The following is a 17,576-nucleotide window of genomic DNA, read 5'->3' as shown; positions in this document are numbered from 1 at the left end:
GATGTGCATCCACTTTCTACGAGTTTGTTGAATGCTGTCCAGAGATTCAGATGTTTTTTTTCTGACAGACTCATACAGAGGCTGTAGGATCTGGTTAAGGCACTAGGAAGCTCAGAGCTGGACATGCATGTGAGTGAGGATCTTATTAACAGGAGAGGGGAGGAAAAACCTTTAAATGGAAACAAGAAGAAAATAAAGCAGCAAATGTGTAGAGAGCTGTTGTCTGGCCATAATGGTGTGTGTGTGTGTGTGTGTGTGTGTGTGTGTGTGTGTGTGTGTGTGTGTGTGTGTGTGTGTGTGTGTGTCACACCTGACCGGCTTACATTACTGATTAAACTGATCATTTTCTTTCCTTTTGATTTTCACCTTACTCTTTATTTTGGTATGCAGCAGGGGTACACACTCTGTCACAACCACACACACACACTCTCAAGTAAGTACACACCCCTCTCGCCCTTCAATAGAGCCCTATAATTTGCCAGATGCGGTGAATCACTGGTTGCTATGGCAACTACAAAGAGGAGACTTTTTCATTTTTCTGAATTTTGGCAACACACGCACACACACACACAGATACGCACGCATGCACGCACGCACACACACACAGATACGCACGCACGCACGCACGCACACGCACACACACACACATACAGTCACAGTCATGTGACTTTAGCTGTGGGTCTGAATAGAGGACCAAATCTAAAAGGCAGCTCTCGATCTCCAGCCAATAGATGTTGACCTTTGATGACAGCAACTGTGCTGGATTGGTCACATGAAATCACCCTATAATTAGGTGACGGGTGTTCATATTCAAGTGCAGTTGGACATTACCGAATACGCGCACACACACACACACACACACACACACACACACACACACACACACACACACACACACACACACACACGCACGCACATGCGCACACACACACACACACACACGGGTGAGGAAAGGATACTCTTTGAAGGGGCTAGCAGGGACCAACATAATGAGCTGAACTGATACTAATTTTCTTAGACAAGCTCAATGAGTCACTGGAAACACACACACACACACACACACACACACACACACACACACACACACACACGATGGATGCAAAATACAATCTGATTAGGAAGCAGTTAATGGATTTTCTGAAATGTCACCCTAAGATGCTTCACATTGTAATTACGCTTGTGCCATTTAAAAGACACAACCTTTAAAAAGCAAATGAAATTTGCTCTTTCCAAAATAAAACCCAGAGTCATCCCCTACATGAAATGAAGGATTGTACCGCTCAGCCAATCGGAGGCCAGGGATAATCCTCACACACACACACACACACGGAGGGCTGCATCTGGTTCGAGCTGATAAGAGGAATTTTCCTCCCAGCAGGGAATCAAGAAAAAGGAAAACACGACAAATGGAAGCAATGAGTGGGGGGTGGGGTGGGGAGCAGTGGGTGGGTGACAGCTGAAAGTTGAAGCATGAACGTCAGCGGGGCCTGCAATCACGAACTGTAACACGGGTTAAGCATAGTGATTTGTTTGTAATGCTGATGTGTGTGTGTGTGTGTGTGTGTGTGTGTGTGTGTGTGTGTGTGTGTGTGTGAAAGCGCAAGATCTGAGTAGCTTAAGGGAGCTTCTGTCTTTTACAGGCCTGTTTAGGGAAATGGCAGCAAATCATTAAACAGCATGTAGACTAGACACACACACACACAGCTGCATCCTACAGCTGATCTATCTGTGACTTCATAATGAAAAAACACTCCTTCAATGACTAATTTTGTTTTTCAGTGAAACATATAGGATCAAAAACTGGATTCTGTGGGATTTCACCCATGGAAAGGGTTACATTTTACATCTATTTCATGAAACATAAGACATAAGATTCCATAGTAAATATGAAATGCCACGACCAGAATTTGGAAGACCCGTGATGACGCCAAACACAGTAAAAGTTTCATACAGTGTCTTTATTGATGTAGCGTTACCAGAGGAGGGTGAGGCAGGAGACAGAGTCGGAGAGGACGCGTGGGTCAAAACCAGATCGGGACAGGCAGGTACAGGGAGCAGGCTGGAGACGTGGTAGTAGACAGGTGAGGGTCGTGGTGGCAGGCAGAGTTCAAGGCAGGGGTCAGGCGAAAAAACGAGGTCCAGAGGCTGTGAAGGCAAGGTGCAAGGCTGGAAGATCTACTAATAAAAAGTTTTCAATAATCTGGCAGGGGACTGGCTGGCTGGTGAATATATAGCAGGGGGAGCAGGTGTGTGTAATGAGCTGATGACAGGGACAGGTGAGATGAAAGAAGTGGCTCAGGGCTTGCTGAGGAGGCAGCAGAGGCAGAGGAGGGTGAAAGATGGGAGTCATGACATGAAATCAATCTTATGGATCTTTGGGTACTTTTAACCAGAAGATTGGAACTTTTTATTGCAGGGATTATGTAACACTTCGTATTAACTGAGAGACAAGAAAAGAGAGAGTCACCTTTAAAATTTAAGAAGATTTATTTCTAAACAATTTTAAACAAGACTAACTCTAAATTCTAAGTGAATGGATATATCTCTGTGTGAATGAGACGTGAGATGAATGGTGTACGTGTGAGTGATGTTTGTCATCAGAACTCTCGTATCCGGAGAAGCAAGTCTGAGTGATGAAGTGATCGGAGTTTCATAAACACATAAGACGCCATGTTGTCGCTCCACACATACCATTAGGATGAGACCTCCGTACAGATCCAGAATGCCAGGTCCCCGGGCCCCCCTTTGGTACCGGAGCCGATGAAACAGCATCAGCAGTACGACAGACTCGTTTTTGGATTGTCTCCAGGTAAAAAGCGACAGTTGGTTGACAGCGTCAGATGGACCCGGAGGGTCAGTGAGTTCAGCTTTTAATCTGAAAGGAACCGTTGCTTGGTTGGTAAAATGCAACAGATTTTATCCAGCTTGTTGTTTCTTTGCTTAAAAATGAAGTCCGGGTGGCCGGTCCTACTTCTCTTAGAACGCATTGAACTGACTTAAGATGGTGTGGGACTGGTTTTATTAATCTGGATGTTTTGATTTATGGTCAAATCAAAGTTGGGCAGATTTATAAACACCACAGAGACTATGCCACGCTTCAGAAAGGAAGGTTCTGATTGGATGAGTAAAAGCAATGAGTCATGCATTTACATTACGAGTGATCAGGATGTCTACTGCAGCTAGAATAAAGTCGAATTACTTAATAAAACTTACTAATCATAACATTGTCATTTCACAGATTGGTCAACATCTTATTATTGACTAACACTTTGTTTGATTAGCTTTATTAAAAATAGAGTTCTTTGATTTATTAAAAAGAAAGAGTCCTTTGTCTTCATTTTTCTCTTGGGCTGGAAAGGAAAAGTTTTAGAAGCAAACGCATGACCTTGAGCAATATCTCATGCAGATTAGTTATTGCTGAAGAGAGGGGGTAAAATGACTTTTAGGTGGAAAACAGTCATTTCATTCCGTTACATATCCTCCCTTTTCAATGGTATGGTGGTCCGTACAGAGACCACCTGGCGTTGAACAAACCAGAGTCCTAAAGGGACTCTGACGATAGGGGAAGGTTGCATTTCCCAGGAAGAGGCCAAAAGGGGATGAGGTACGAAAGCCACTCCGAAGTACAGTCTTGCATGATCCCTTTGGAAGCACGCAAGTCAGCAGATTATCAAGATATCCCCGTGGAAGTAACAATTTGAAGCAGGAGCTAAACTTTACATATCCACGGGTAGGGAATTCTTCCAAAATAGTATATTGATCTTTGTAATTGCACTTATCGTGATCCAGTGCAGGAAAGAGCAGCAGGTAGGTCAGGTCCCAGCAAGCGAAGTATCCCAGCAACCATGCCGGAATCCACGTGCGTCCAGGTCCTATGGGCCGGAACACCAATCAGGAGTAGAATCCAATGACGAATCATAGGTCCACCCCCAGGAATCACGGATCATCGACAAAACTCAGCAGAGGAGAGAGAGCACAGCACAGGGCACTTCAATGTAGACACAACAAAATGGCGTCTAATGCTAATTAATAAACAAAAAGAAACCTATCAGTATGAGTACCTACATGTACTATGTGTAGCAATTATGTGAATTAGCATTTTAAGTGAAGAAATGGATGCAATACACCACGTGTACTGGAAAAAGTGGTACAAAAAGAATAAAACTAATAAAACCCTGTACTGCGTATGGGAGAAATCACTGCACTAAGTAAAAGTGTAATCAAAATGAAGGGCAAAAATGGTTGTAGCCCATGATGGTAAATTAACAAAGTTAATCATAAAGTTTTCTAAACTTAATCACTGTGGCAAAATTCTATAAAAAAGATAGATATATGAGTCAAAGAGCACTAAAAATGTAAATCTGTGAAGTTAGTAATCAACCTACATGTAAATGTACCCATAAGGAATTACGATTTGTGAAAATAAAAACAAATTTGGATAACAGTAATATGTGGACTAAACCCATCTACTGTTAACTGATTACCTGACTTCAGGAACCCACAGCATGTTCATCTCAAATCACCCAAGTCCGCACGTCATGTGTAAGCAGGAAAGACAACCATGCACACAAACAAACATAGACAAACTTGTGTAACTCGAGATAGAGCACTATGGAGCCGACGAGTCTGGCAATAGAAATCACTCCACCTTCGAAGTTCTAGCTGAAGGCGCAGGAGGTGCAGGTGGAGGAGCAGGACCGGCCGGCTCAGGCGGAGGCACCTGGGTAGCCGGTGCTTCACAAACCGGTGCGATGGCCCGAGACAGGCGCCACCCGACATTGCGGACCAAGTCCTCTGGAAAGGCCAACCGTGCGGAGAAGTGACGGAACAGGAAAAAGGACAAACCTCATGACAGGCAGAGGTTTAGGAATGCAGTGAATATCACGACAGAATCAGCGGAGTACCAGGAGTAAGACAGTGGTTGAAACCTGGGACCGGGATCTGCCGACAACTCACGCAGCACCCTGTTTCCCACACCCACCCAAAGCATGGTTAGACCATCGAATGTAACACGATCCACCGTAGCTGGAGAAAGAGCAAAGGAGATGTTATCATAAAAAGGAGAAAACTCCACTTTAGACTTATGCTCACCAGGGTCCAAATAATATAGAGAGACCTCTCCTACATGGACCGTCGTGCCACATGGAACAGTTACCCATAGGGTTTGAGAGGGAAGCGCAACTCGTGTAGACACACCATGATGCTCATAGAAAACATCAGCTCTCTAGCAGGGGTATTAAGTAACCAACGGTTACCAACAACAACAGCAGTAGTATGAACAACATGTGAACGTGGAGTCACAGTTATAGGACATTTTGAATCACCTGAAAATCATCAATGCCACACACACCAGTGGCACCGCCACACAGAAAAGGTGTACTTGGACACAAGAAGTGTAGGCCACGTGTGAGAGAACACACGCGCAGGTCCTGGACTAACCGGACATGCGGCGTGTCCTCGTGGTACGCAACGACCGGAGGCGTATGTAACCTGACATGAGTGTCGTCAACCCAGTTACCTACATTCACCACATCTCTTAATCTATAGATGTCATTTGGAGACACAATAGGTAAGTTGATGATGAAGGCTAGCTCTCTAGCATCTGGATTGGCACTTAACGGGATAGCACTGCCCAATGAGAAAGCCTAGTGAGTCTGAAGAGCCATTGGGCCCTTCGAGGCCACACGAGCAATCGCAATCTGACCATGGCCAGGGACACGAGGTACGGAGGGATCCTCCCCATGAGGAGGGTATCGATCAAGGCGCTCATGTCCCGACCATAGTCGGACAGGCAAATGGTCAGCATCTGTGTATGAGCAAAATCAACATTCACAAAGGAACACAACTCATTCACAGCGGAAGTTGCTTCACGCAAAATATCGCTATGAGTGTTGAGTACCACCACAGTCTGTTATTCAGACGTGCCCAGCTGTCTCAGGGCACGCCGCTGCTGCAGTACCTGCTTACGCAGAGCCGGAAATTCTCTGTTAAGCTCGTCAACGTGTCGACGAACTGTGTTTGACTTAAATCTTATGTGTAAATAGACAATAGTTAGTCATTAGTAGACCAGGGCGGTCTCGGAGTGTGATACCCGAAGAGGGCCCAGGTTCGTACAGACGGGTTAGAGGTAGCTGAGAATTAAGTTCAACTGTGGTTGATAGCAGTCCAAAACACGCCACTAACAAAACGTATTTCGTCAGACCTGAAAATGGAAACCAGGAACGTTGTAGACTGTTGACTGGCGTGGCCTTGCGAGGGTTCGGTGCAGGTGGGTGCTCTGGAAGGCCCTCAGTCGACACGCAGGTGCAGTCAGAGAGATCAGGGTCAATCAGTGGTGGTACCGGGCACCGTTCAACCTCGCCTTTGGTAGGTGAGTCACCAACCTCGGGGCTATAGGTCACCGGCGCCTGCTGTAGTGCAGTAATGTCAGTGACATCATCAGCCTGTCCTTCGGCAGCTGGAGTCCCCACCGCAAGGTACTGGTCTTCAACTGGAGTATCAGCACCACCATCAGGCCCCCTTTGGCAGGTGGTGTCCCCACCGCAGGGCGTGGAGTCTCAGGTGGTGTGTCACCACAACTGCCAACTCCCACTAGTGTAGGTGGTTTCCCCACCACAGGGTGGAGTTGTCCTGATGTAGAGACGACGCAGACTCTCTGAATGTCACTGACCTTACTGTAACTGATTTGACCAACCAGGCTGGCGGCGCCGTTGTGGTTAACACCACCTGAATAGGTAATGAGGTGCTCAAGCGACGCCAAGGGCATCGGTTGAGTCAACCGAGTTTGGAGTGTCCAATCACCGAGTGAAATGACAGCCTTTAAGCGTTGGAGCAGGTCCCCTCCCAACACGAAGGGAAACGCTTCAACGTTAGTTACAAACACTGGATAGCTCACGATCATGTCTACCACTGTGAGGTTGATGGACACCACACTTTTGTCCACGCTTCAGAAAGGAAGTTTCCGATTGGATGAGTAAAAGCAATGAGTCATGCGTTTACATTACGTGTGATCAGGATGTCTACTGCAGCTAGATTAAAGTCATATTACTTATTAAAACTTGCTAATCATAACATTGTCATTTCACAGATTGGTCAACATCTTATTATTGACTAACTTTATTAAAAATAGAGTTCTTTGATTTATCAAAAAGAAAGAGTCCTTTGTCTTCATTCTTCTTTTGGGCTGGAAAGGAAAAGTTTTAGAAGCAAATGCATGACCTTGAGCAATATCTCATGCAGATTAGTTCTTGCTGAGGAGAGATGGGGAAAATAACTTTTAGGTGGAAAACAGTCATTTCATTCCATTACACCCGTTTTCTTTTAATTTGATCTATGACGTCTAGATTATCCACCTGTTGACAGATCAAGCTTCTATCTGATTTGTCAAACATTTAAAATAAGAACGTGTGAGACCTCACTGAATATTGAGCTCTTCAGGGTTTGTCTTGGTTAGCTCCATCCATCCATTTTCTTCCACTTATCCGGAGTCGGGTCGCGGGGGCAACTGTCTAATTCTAGAGGCTCAGACTTCCCTCTCCCCATTCACTTGGGCCAGCGCTTCCAGAGGAATCCTAAGGTGTTCCCTTGCCAGGTGAGAGATGTAGTCCCTCCAACGTGTCCTGGGTGTCCCTTTAATTCTCCTCCCGGTTAGATATATATATATATATATATATATATATATATATATATATATATATATATATATATATATATATATATACACACATATATATATATGTATATATATATATGTATATATATATATATATATATACATACATACATGCATATATATGTATGTATGTATGTATATATATACATACATACATACATACATATATATGTATGTATGTATGTATGTATGTATATATATATATATATATACATACATACATACATACATACATACATACATACATACATGTATGTATGTATGTATATATATATATATATATATATATATATATATATATATATATATATATATATACATGCATACATACATACATACATACATACATACATACATATATATGCATGTATGTATATATATATATATATATATATATATATATATATATATACATACATACATACATACATACATACATACATATATATGCATGTATGTATGTATGTATGTATATATATATATATATATATATACATACATACATACATACATACATACATACATACATATATATGTATGTATGTATGTATATACATGTATGTCTATCTCTGAGACCATGGTCTTGATTCAGAAAAGGGTAGAATGCCTTCTCCGGGTCAGGGATGAAGTCCTGCCCCAAGTGGAGGAGTTTAAGTATCTCGGGGTCTTGTTCACAAGTGAGGGAAAACTGGAGCGTGAGATCGATAGGCGAATTGGTGCTGCATCTGCAGTGATGCGGGCGTTGTACCGGTCTGTCGTGGTGAAGAGAGAGCTGAGTCAGAAGGCGAAGCTCTCGATTTACCAGTCGATCTTCGTTCCTACCCTCACCTATGGTCATGAGCTTTGGGTAGTGACCGAAAGAACGAGATCCAGAACCCAGAACTCAGTTCTTCTAGACACGAAGGTTCTGATTACCTCACATTCACACATAGTCACGATACATCACATCCCATCCACCTAGATCCATCCATCACAGTAGTCTTAGTTAACATGTCTTGTTTTTAATTGTTTGGAAAATAAATTTCTTGCTTTTTATAAACCTGACTCTGTCTGAATTGAGACGAAGTGTGTTGATCCCTGAATAAACAAAGAATCCTAGAATCTTCTGATTAAACATCCAAAGACCAAGCAGCTTGAAATTCTACATTTATATAGAATATCACAGCTTATTGGTCATAAGTAAAGGTAATATATTAAGCTTAAAAGCAACAATGTTTACCCTCTACACCTGCGTATGTCTGATCACAGACAGACCTCCTACCTTCCCTCGCTTTTATCCCTCCACGTCAGGCTGGATAAATTCTGGGTCTGCCTGGCAGGGGCTGAAGCTCTGTCCAATAGAGACTAAACTCTGAGGAAAGAATTTACATAAATCTACATGCTAAATGTGCAAACTGAAGCAGCGATTGCACGACACCACCTTTTCCCTCTGTGAGGATATACTCCACTAGCTGACCTTGGATTTAAAACAGTAACGGCGTGATAAATCCATTACTTTGCCTTTTCCGGCCAGACATGGAGTGGAAAAACAAACGGCATTTGTTTGTGTAATTGCCCATGAGCCAAGAAGATGGAGGGAGGAAGAGGTGGAGAGGAAGAATGTGTGTAAAACTGGTGAATAAACAGAGGAGATGGATGAGTCTATTAAAGGAGCAGCTAATCCAGGCTATTAGGAAGCAGAATGAAGGAGTGCGGGAGAGGGGTTACATACAGTGGGTTAATGGCTCTAAATACAGACTTAAACGGAGGAAAAGACCAACACAGATGATTATAAATGCACCCTGGGGCATCACTGGGATTTATGGGGAGGACTACCGACCGTCCTTCGTGTTCCTTTTTGTGAGTCACCTCCATTCATGACAGAGCTCTTCATCCGTCAATAGAAGCACACCTTTTTCTGTTCTAATCAAAAGCACCGACATCATAATTTCTCTGGGAACTTTGTGGCGTATGAAGACGACCCATTTAATTTAGTCTTTCAAGCAGAATCTTGCTCAGCCTTTTTTCTGCAGCTTTTGCTGTTTCTGACAAGAATGTGTCGACACCGCTCTCACCCCTAAAAATGACGACTGTCTCCATCAACCAGAAACAAAACGACGAAAAGCTGAAAAGTGCAATGAGGAGCTTCACAAAAAAGATCAGCAGTCAGTCCCAACATTGTGTCTAACAGCAGGTGAAGCGAAAAACACTGTGTCTTCAAAGTGACTCGTGGCAGCAAGTGAACATCTGCTCGCTGATACGTTAAAGGTGTCACGATTAAGGCAGGAGGAAGTTTAGGACCCAAGATGCAGGAAACCAGATGAACGAGGCAGGAGGTAGATGATGAAAATGAAATCCTTTATTTAGGAGTAATCCAAAAGGCAGGGAGCCAAAAACCAAAAATCCAAATGACTAAATCAGAGATCCAAAAACACTAGAAGCTAGCGAGCCAAACGAGACGAGACTGACAAGAAACAATGAACCGACAAAACACTGTGACACAGACAGGGTTTTATACACAGGGGAGGATGAGAGGGAGATGAGCTGCAGGTGTGTGGGGAGAGAGAGACCAGGTGAACTCAATTACTAATCAGGGAGGAAACTAACATGACCTAAGAATAAAACCTAGAGAAGAAGAGCAGGAAAAATTATTATTATTATTATTATTATTAGTAGTAGTAGTAGTAGTAGTAGTATAACTTTTAATGACCAAAGTAGTTGAATAAATCCTTCTCAGCCTGTTTTGGTAACTTCCTCAGTCAAACTGGTGTCCCTGTACATGTCTCCTGCAGTCATGGTGACCTTGCTGACACTGGCTAAGCCTGGAGGAGGTAACACACAAACATCAGCTGTTCACAAAGAGGTCAAGATCCAGGGCCTGGGAAAAAAATCCTTTTGTTCGAGTTTTTGTTCAGTGTGAGCAGTTTCAGAGACTTTTCTGTCACTGAAACTTTCAGTTTCAGCTCTTTAGAGACCTTGATGGGGGAGTCCTGCTGATGGGGCAGGAAATCAAGGGAGGACAGAAAAGTAGTACAGAACTTGGTGAAATTTAGAGCAGGAAAGAGATTCAATTTAAAAAGAATCATGCTGGATGCAGACAAACAGGATTACTCCAGACAAGACAATGTGGGATATTGTTTCCAAATGACTCATAGGGTGACAGAATAAAATGAAATTGTGCATTTATCGGGAATTAAAATACACGAAAACCACTGTTCTTTCATTATCTGAGTCCCTATTGGAGGAGCGGCAGCCAATCTCAGTTCAGCGTGTTGCAACAACCGACAAGTCCACTGTCTTAAAGCTGGAGGATGTGAGACAACAACTAGGACACACACACACACACACACACAAACTACAGCTGACAAGCCTTCCCATCCCATTAGATTCAAATCTGCCCTGAGGTACAGATAAAAATACCTCGGCACAAGGAGGGGGAGGAGAACAACAACAGCAGCTAGTGTGTGTGTGCGCGTGTGCGCGTGCGCGCGTGTGTGCGTGTGTGTGTGTGTGTGTGTGTGTGTGTGTGTGTGTGTGTATTTACTGAGCTCACCTTAACCTAATTTAGTGTTCACTAATATTTACCAGTACTAATAATGAAGATAAATACAATTAATGCCTTTTTGTAATTTTTTTCTCCAATAAAACAGGTCAGTTATGGAAGAGATATTTAAATAATAAAAGTCCAGCTGAGCAAATATTAAAAAACAACAATTAGAATATTTAGGACACCCAAACTTTGAAATGTCTGCTGAATCATACCGAGGACACGTGGACCTCACCTCCCATCCATCGCCACCCTCTCATGTCACATCGTGTTTTCTGTCTAAACTGTGAAGTATTTTATTTTGATTCATCAAAGATGAAAACGACCCAGTTCATTAAATCTGTGGATTCTTGTGTAATTCTGAACAGACCCCCGCACGACAGGATGTTCAGTAAGTGTTTAACATGATGTCAGAAACGCACTGAAGGAACCAAGATTTGGTTAAACCAAACTTGTGATGTTAAATGGACCAATCGCAGGTGAACAATTATACGGTTAAATAAAATTCAATCTAAAGGTTTGTGTGATGTTTGTGAGACTTTGAGGCAAGTTTATCTAATGATAAGTTAAAATGAAGCTCAAATGTTTTTGATTATTACATCAGCGTGACTTTAACTTTTTCTTTTCTTTCAGATACATTTTTATGAAATATTTTTGATTTTGATTTATGAATTGAAATGGTAAAATACTGCATTTGACATAGCTCCATCAAGAGTTTGATGGAGCATTAATTATAGAGAGCACGCTGGGGCCGATGGACTGAAAAGCACTTTTAAACAAAGATGAGGGTAAGATGTAGAGGGGGCATGCAGAGGTCTTCAAAGAGTTAACTAGTTTGGTTAACTCAGGCAAAGAAACAGGAGCAAAGCTATCTAGGATGATGGGCCTGGTTGGAGTCGGGAGAGGCAGCGATAAGGCTGAAGGAGAGATGCTAGATCTAACCTTAAAACCTAAAAATTATAATCTGGCATCCCTAGATGGTCAGAGCTCATCTGAAAACTGACTTGCTAAAATGTGCCCCGCCCAAGAAAATTCACCAGTTTCCACTAAGTTTGATATTTTCAAAGCAACACATTTTCATTCAGGTTCTCATGTTTTTCTCCATTCAGAGACAGAGGTAAGGGGCTGACCAATGGGGTGTGTGTGTGTGTGTGTGTGTGTGTGTGTGTGTGTGTGTGTGTGTGTGTGTGTGTGTGTGTGTGTGTGTGTGTGTGTGTGTGTGTGTGTGTGTGTGTGTGTGTGTGTGTGTGTGTGTGTGTGTGTGTGTGTGTGTGTGTGTGTGTGTGTGTGTGTTAAGCTTGCCAATGACTTCTCTGAATACAAAAAAAATATTTTAAAAGGCCTAGCTTTGCCACGTGGCTTAGTGTGATCTTCAGCCTGGTGATTAGTGACATCTGACCAAACTATCAGATGTGACTTTGGTCAGAGGCGATGACTACTAAACGATGAATTTATTTGTTTTTTATCTTTCTGCCTGGTATTCTCACAGGTATGTGATCACATAAAAATGCACTAGTTTTGCTGTATGGTATTTTTGAATCTCTTCTTTTATCTTTTGTTTACATAAGAGCTCAAACGAAGTACGATGCTCGCTCTGAGATTGAAATCACTGTTTTCCTGATGCTAAATGGCCCGGATTTAATATAGCAACTTCTAGAGACCTAGAACCCCCCAAGGCGTTTTAGAAACACAATCTGTCATTCACCCACCCACGCACACACACATTCACACCCTGGAGGTGGTGAGATACTATGTAGCCACAGCTGCAGGGTGCCCTGACAGAGGCAAGGCTGCCATACACTGGGGCGACCACCCCCTCTGACCACCACCAGCGGTGTGGGTTAAGTGTCTTGGCCCAAGGACACAAAAGCAGAGACAGACTGAGAAGGAATCAAACCTTCAGCCTTCCAATTATGAGGTAGACAATTACCTAACCCTAACCCTCTGAACGGTCGTCCCATGTCCCCACTCCAGACTCAGCACCTGAAAAACAATAAAGGAGTTTCGAATGAGCTGCCTTTTTTACTTTTCCCCCTCCAGCAGGGAACAGATGAGAGGTCAAAGGTGTCACCAGTGGAGGCAGTGGCCTGAATGACCAGATAAAATTGACTGCATGGTGATGCAGTAGGTAGTACTCTTTCCTTGCAGCAAACTCTGACTTTGGCCTTTCTGCACGGAGTTAGAATATTCTCCCCATACAAGTACAGTCTCCTTACGCAGGCCAAAAGTAGGCATATCAGGATTATTGACTCCAATGTTTCCCACGACAGTTGCTTCAGATTAAAGCCTCGGTCAGCTTCAGTCCTCTCATAAAATATCATCTACTGGGATGAGCTACTGTAGGTGAGCCTTAAAAACAGCTATTGTCTCTTACATGTCACATGTCTCTTATATAATTCACTGTTGCAATTTTCAGTTTTTCAGAAGAGAAAAGATGGAGAGTCAATAAGCAGGTCCAGGTCAAATAAATGACTTGATTTTCTCTTGAATAACACAACTGGCTTTATTCTGCGGACTAGCAAACACAGATATATCTCCTCCTCTTGCTCCAGGTTTGTCCTCAGGCTCCTTTTGACAAATCACCACATTAATATGGCCAGTTTCAGACGCACCACGCTTCCCTTCTTCTTATTGGTTTCAGATAAAACTCCAATATTTCCATTCGTCTATTTCCGTTCGCCAATGCCACACACACACACACACACACACACACACACACACACACACCCTTTGCTCTCTCCTGGTCATTAATATTGTTCGAATGGCCACTGACCCATAGCCAGACCATTTATCAAACGATGCAACTAGCATATGATCATAATAACTACGCTGCCTGTGGATCCAGCCCTTTTCACAAACTGGGAAGAAGGACAAACATGATGGGAGGGAAGATGAAATGGAGCCGATGTCTTTACAAAACAACCCAAACATATAGGGTGACAGATTACACATTACATCAGATCAGACTCTGTGTGTGAGCTGGTTTCATTCACTAGTCATCCTAGTCCTCTCGGAGACCTGGTGACTGGAGTCACCTCACCAGAGACCTGTGGTTCTCCACTGACCTCTGCAGGCAGAAGAAGGAAATTACAATGTTGAAACTACCAGATTTACAAATAAATTCAATGTATATTTCCCTTTAGACCTCAAAAGCTGAAAGGCTAATGCCAAATTATCTGCTATTATTTTACAGAAGATTAAATAAGTCGAATGAGGTGAATAATTCCACTTTAGGGGCATAATAATGAGTGATGCTACAGCTGAGTGAGTCTCTGTATTATATGACATTCTGTTGGTGTGGCTAAATCAGATTTAATCCCTAAATCAGAAAACATCTGATTTTGAAAAAAGATGTCTTATAATTATTCCTTTATTTAGTGTGTTATCTATAAATTATTATAGAAAAAATATGGTCAAGATCTTCGTGAAAATGCTGAGAAATTCTAAAAACAATTCTTAGACTAAAGTTGAAATGTCATTAAAATGCTGATTTATTCATTTCAGACAAATGTCAAAAATAGGATTCTAGAAGGCACTATACAGGTCATTACAGGTCATTTGCCATTTCATGAACACTGGGAGTGGTGCCTTTTGGAGTGAGTGATAGAAAGATGACCAGAGGGTCTGTTCCAACTATGGGGGACCATACTGATTGGTGGCATTTCACTGGTAACCATGGTAACAAAGACTGAAATTGGGAGTTTGTAAGGGATGTAGGCAGGAAACGTGTTTTACTGTCCTCTAGTGGCACCGCACAGTTGCAGCAAAGAGCGATGGAGCTGTGACCACGGCAGACACATAAAAAAACACAAAAACAAAGTGGTCAGCAGGAGGCAAAGAGGAAGACTGCAGTAACCATGCATGCCATCCAAAATGTCTGCATGCAAGGATCGCTGACACATTCCACAGGAGGGTTTAGGCAGGAAGTTACATATTTGTATCATGTTAAACAAATAGTTCGGCTGTTGGCTAATTCTTGCTGGAACGGGCCAATTTCAGGAAACCTGATTGCGCAGGAGGTGCACCCCTTCCTACACTCACAGCAGCTTGATTTTTCCACCAGGGTCAGAATTTGCTGTGCATGTTTTCTTGTATCCAGAGCAACTGTAACAGCAACGTGTTCCTCCCGTGTGAGTGAGGGCGCACGGTTGTTGGGTAGCGCTCCACCAATGTGCGTCACAGTGGTGGGTGGGGGTTGTGCAGATGCACTTTGCCAACTTCCAGGGAGGTTTGTTACCGGAAGACAAGATGAACGGCTTCAATTCAATTCAATTGAATTCAATTCAAGTTTATTTATATAGCGCTAAATCACGACAAGAGTCTTCTCAAGGCACTTCACATAGTAAACATTCCAATACAGGTCAGTTCATTAACGCAATCAGTAAAAAGTTTCCTATATAAGGAACCCAACACATTGCATCAAGTCTCTGACTGGTGTCAGTGACTTTACAGTAATCCTCATACTAAGCAAGCATTTAGCGACTGTAATGTCCAGCAATGGTTGGTTTTTAGGTACTGTTTGACCATTCAACATCTGGTCAAAATGGAGACACAAGGCTGCGTGTGTTCCCTTTAAATTGGCCTTCATCCCATCAGCTGGAGCTCAGAGCCTCTCTGCAGCTCTGAACACGTGATAATGAATTGTCAACAATGATGTTCTTTCCTCAAGGCTTCCCTTATCGTCCTACAGAATTCTTCCTGCCTCCAAATAAGGAACACTCGCAGCACGGATTAGATGCTAAATCAAAGAACGATTTCTTAAATTAAATATGAACTTCTAAAACTTATCAGCTAGATGATCAGTAAATAAACGTTTGTTTATTGTTACTTATAATAATTATTATATAATGAAATGCTTTCATTAATCTGTGCTCAATGATTGAAGTTTGAAATGAATGTTATGTTATGATTATAGTGATTGATATATGTTTCAGCATGTTGATATGACAAGGTCATCACCATTTGCACTCACACAAGGACAAAGTAAAGTAAAGTTAAATGTGTGGCACATAGATAGCCCCTTACCCCAGATCAGAGCATCCAGATCAAGGAAGGCATGTTTCTGAGTTGTCTTGGTAACCATTCCTCAACTTGTCAACCTCTGGTTGGCTACACAAATCATAACATGAGAACATTAAAACTGGATCACTCTGGTGATTCATCAGTTCTTGTGAAAACTTCAGAGCGGCCATCTGAAGCAAAACCCTCTTTAACCATCAAAGCTTTTGACACGTCGTCAAAATCTTTTTGCATCTGCGAAGCTGATATAGCGAACAGTTCCTGCAGAACAAGCTGTTATTGTTCAGACTCCTTAAGAGTCCGCCAGACGCGTGGTTCCATCCGTCTGTTGCGACCTGGCGACAACTCTAAGACCGGCCTAGTAGCGCCGTAGTTTCTTCTACGGACCTCTGTGCCTGGAAGTCCGAGGACTTCGGCATTCCAGATCTATCACGAGCGTCTTCGAGTGGGTATGTAGACATGACAGATTGCGCCTGATGTGTTTTTGATAATAATCAACTTCATAGCTTAACGCAAACCAAATTCTTTTACATCCAGAACTCAGCTCTCCTAGATACGGAAGTTCTGATAACATTGCATTCACACATAGGTCCATACATCACATCTAGCTCCATCCACTCACAGTAAATGTTAGTTAGCCTGTCATGTTTTAATTGTTTGTAAAATAAGTTCTTTTCTGAATCAAAACAAAGTGTTTACAATCCCTTAATAAAACAAAGAATCCTAGAATCTTCTGATTAAATACAGTAAAGACCAAGCAGGTTGATATTTTATATTTATATAGAGTGTCACAGCTTATTGGTCATAAGTAGTGGGAGTGGCACTCCAATTTCGTTGTATCCTGTACAATGACAATAAAGGCTATTATTATTATTATTAAGTGAAGGCAATATATATTGAGCTCTTAAAGCACTCAATTTCCTAAACCCTACACAACAGTGGAGAGAAAAACTCCCTTTTAACAGGAAGAAACCTCCTGGCTCAGTATAAGCAGCCATCCACCACGACTCACTGGAGATCGAGAAGACAGAGCAGACACATGCATACACCAACACCAATCCACCCACCCACCCACCCACACACACACACACACACACACACACACACACACACACACACACACACACACACACACACACACACACACACACTATGTATACCAAGTAATGTTTATGTGGTTACACTGTGATTTCTTAGTAAACATTCTATTTGGTGAGAGTTAAACATTATTGTATTTATCCTAGTGAATCTATAATCAAACGGGTAAACTAGTAGTAGCACATTCAGTGTCAAAGAAAGTAAAATGTTATTATCAGGAGTATGTCTGTGAAGGTTCTCAGTCATCCAGGTCATTGTAGT

The 17,576-nt window shown here is 42.4% G+C and overlaps 1 long non-coding RNA gene across 2 annotated transcripts; it reads right to left on the bottom strand.

Annotated features, from left to right (window-relative positions):
• Positions 1 to 2,415: 2,415 nt before the first annotated feature.
• LOC129166977 (uncharacterized) lies at positions 2,416 to 10,185 on the bottom strand. 2 transcript variants are annotated; one of them, XR_011515506.1, is made up of 3 exons: positions 8,934 to 10,185; positions 4,905 to 5,025; positions 2,416 to 4,794 (listed from the first exon to the last, which is right to left on the bottom strand). It is a non-coding gene; the product is annotated as an uncharacterized lncRNA (long non-coding RNA). The 2 variants fall into 2 exon arrangements; XR_011515505.1 differs by having other exon boundaries at positions 2,417 to 4,794; positions 9,492 to 10,180.
• Between the last annotated feature and the right edge of the window lie 7,391 nt (positions 10,186 to 17,576).

Source organism: Nothobranchius furzeri, chromosome 11 (assembly GCF_043380555.1).
Source record: "Nothobranchius furzeri strain GRZ-AD chromosome 11, NfurGRZ-RIMD1, whole genome shotgun sequence".
In the NCBI taxonomy this organism is placed as follows: domain Eukaryota; kingdom Metazoa; phylum Chordata; class Actinopteri; order Cyprinodontiformes; family Nothobranchiidae; genus Nothobranchius; species Nothobranchius furzeri.
This window is presented reverse-complemented; position numbering and strand designations above follow the sequence as displayed.